The sequence below is a fragment of the Diuraphis noxia genome, unplaced genomic scaffold (genome assembly GCF_037042655.1).
Source record: "Diuraphis noxia isolate RWA-SAM2 unplaced genomic scaffold, SU_Dnox_SAM2 contig0002, whole genome shotgun sequence".
Taxonomy (NCBI): domain Eukaryota; kingdom Metazoa; phylum Arthropoda; class Insecta; order Hemiptera; family Aphididae; genus Diuraphis; species Diuraphis noxia.
This window is the reverse complement of record NW_028301712.1, coordinates 32,703,452-32,706,596: the sequence shown is the minus strand read 5'-3', so window position 1 is coordinate 32,706,596 and position 3,145 is coordinate 32,703,452. Positions and strand designations below refer to the sequence as shown.

Below are 3,145 nucleotides of genomic sequence, written 5' to 3'. Positions count from 1 at the left end.
ATCTGCTCTCAGCGTTACCCTCTTTCTTGTCGCCATTAATGACATTTGCGTAAAAATCCCTAAGCCGGTCAAATACATTCTTTTCGCGGACGATTGCCATATCTACTGCAGCGGATCACAAATTGAAACTTCCTCCCATTTTCTTCAACTTTCTCTGAATGTCCTGTCCAGGTGGTCGTCGGAGTCTGGGTTTACGTTTTCTCCCTCAAAAATGCAATGTATCATATTCAACAAAAAGAAAAAAGATCATCTTCCACCAATCACTTTCATGAACTCTCCTTTGACCTTTTCCAATAATATCCGTATCCTGGGTCTCACGTTTGACGACAAACTTAGCTGGCGCCCCCACTTGAAAAAACTCAAAGGCGAATGTCTATCAAGAATGAAAATCATTAAAATACTCTGTAAAAAGACATGGGGATCTGAGACAAAAAGCCTCCTCAGAATCTACAAATCTCTCATTCTCTCGATAATCGATTATGGTGCTATAATTTACAATTCCGCAAAAAATAATGTACTCAACACCATTAACCCTATACACAACCAAAGTATACGTTTGGCTACTGGAGCCTTTAGAACCAGCCCGGTAGTCAGCATTTTATGCAACGCTGGTGAACTCCCCCTCGAACTAAGACGCCATAGCCTTATACTCAAATACATATTAAGAATCAAAAGCTTGCCTAATCATATATCCAACAAGATCCTCCATAATCCCCTTGCTACTAGCCCTTCCAACAACAGAAACACAATTTTTGAACATTTCAAAACGATCAGTACAAATATTGGCCTCCATACACAATCGATGAGCAAAATACAACTTTCATCGCCACCATGGATGTGGTCGCCTCATATCAATACTCAACTTACCAATCATTGCAAACACTCCACTGACAGCACTATCATCCGTAATCTCTTCTCAGAAATAATGTCTCAACAATACCCTAGTAGTACACCTGTATACACTGACGCCTCTAAAAATCCCAACGGTGTGGGCTTTGCGGTAGTTCTAAGACACGAACACCACAAATTTGCTCTCCCTCCCAGCACCAGCATCTACACAGCGGAAACCTACGCCATTCTCGAAGCTCTGAAAATCGCCTCCTCCTCCATTCCGGACTCTTTCATTATCATCAGTGACTCTCTAAGTGCTTTAATATCAATTTTAGATCCCTACTCTACAAATGAACTAGTCCAACATATCCAGGAACTGATAACAACATCAAATAAAACATTCACTTTCATGTGGGTCCCGTCCCACGTCGGCATTTCTGGCAACGAAACAGCAGACAAACTTGCAAACGAAGCTTCACTTCACCAGAGTACTCCAAAACTAAACCTAACCACATCCTCAGAGTCACTCAATATCATTAACCTCAAAATATTAGAGACATGGCAGAAAAACTGGTCCAACGTTCCCCTATCAAATAAATTAAGAATCATCAAGCCTCTCATCAAAAAATGGAAATTTTCCGGTAGCCTTAATCGAAGAGACGAAGTCATCGTTACCTGAGCCAGAATAGGCCACACCCACCTCACCCACTCATTCCTCATCACTAAGGAACCTGCTCCAGTATGCACCATATGCAACGTGACTTTATCGATCGAACACATCGTAACAAGATGCCCAAAATACTCCCTAGCTCGGAAAATCTTCAAGATTCCATCATCCCTTCAACTCAGTGAAGAAAACACCGAAGCTATCTACAAATATTTTCATCATATCCATCTTGCACATAAATTGTAAAATTGTAAATATCTGTATATATTATATTATCTTGTACACTAATGTTATAACTTTAGGCTAATAACCTTTTGATGTTGAAGCCTTTACCTCAAAATAAAAAAAAAAAAAAAAAAAAAAGAATATTAATGTTTGCTACAAGAGAACATTTGGACATACTTCATACATTTAAAAATCGGATGGCAGATGGAACATTTCGAGCAGTTCCGAAATTAATAAATTATTTTCTCAATTGTATACAATACATGGTTATAAAAATAGAATAACAGTACGTGTTTGACCACCGTCCCAAGCACTCGTGTGTTCCGTATTTCTTAGCTCCCGATAGCAATACCAGTATATACATGCACACAATAATTAACAGCGAAATAAGTATGTAATCTTATCTTACCCGTAATCGCAACGCTTAATTACACCGGTCGTCGGTACACCGCGGCCAATTAAACCAATCGTCTATGGATATTTTATCCAACATGAATAACCAAGAACTATCTCAACTGTCATCACTATCAAAAACAAACAACACAAAAACTTTTGCCGAAACAACATTTCCCAAAAAAGAACAAGTCATTTTACTAAACACGATAAATGAAATACCGCAAATTGAATATGTTAAAGCATTTAGCAAAATAACACCTCCTAAAAACATCATCTTTGCTTCCCGTATATCAAACAACAGATTTTGCATATATTTTAGAGACAAATCTAATGTCGACGAACTGATACAAAACTATTCGTATATATCTGTTAATGAAAATCAAATTCCATTTCGTCGTTTAGTAAACCCAGCCAAGAGATTTATAATTTCTAATGCCCACCCGATAATACCTCATGAAGTAAAAAATAACATTTCTTAAAGCTGGTTTCCAAGATGAGCTCGCACACATCAGTAGTTTTAGGAGACAGGTATATATTCACCCTGATGACATACCAAATGTACCTGGATTGCTAATAATCAAATATGACAACACAGATTTCAGAATTTTCCTAACTGACGATATTCTCACTTGCTACGCATGTAAGCAGAGTGGCCACACATCTAATCACTGCAAAAAAGAACCAAATACCATGACCATTAATAAACAAAATACACAAAAACCAACAATAGAAGAAACGCTCACCACGGTTTCAAATCCCACACATGACGAAGATAAAACAGAAGTTTATGCTTTCACCATACCTATAAGCAGCCAAAACTCAAATATATTAAGCCAACCAAAGACCAATACAAGTTTACCCAATGAACAAATCAAAAGATCCCTTCCATCATCAAGTTGCCCTACATCTCCAACAATTTCGGAACAATTAGGCACACAGCTAAACATCGAGAAACCTATACTAACCAAAAACTTGGAATATAAATTGTTAGAAGCAAAAAAAAAGCAAGCAAATACCGCAGGATCA

The 3,145-nt window shown here is 37.7% G+C and overlaps 1 pseudogene; it reads left to right on the top strand.

Moving 5' to 3' along the window:
• The first annotated feature begins 234 nt into the window (after positions 1–234).
• Positions 235–1,843, top strand: LOC149058356 (uncharacterized; annotated as a pseudogene).
• Positions 1,844–3,145: the final 1,302 nt, after the last annotated feature.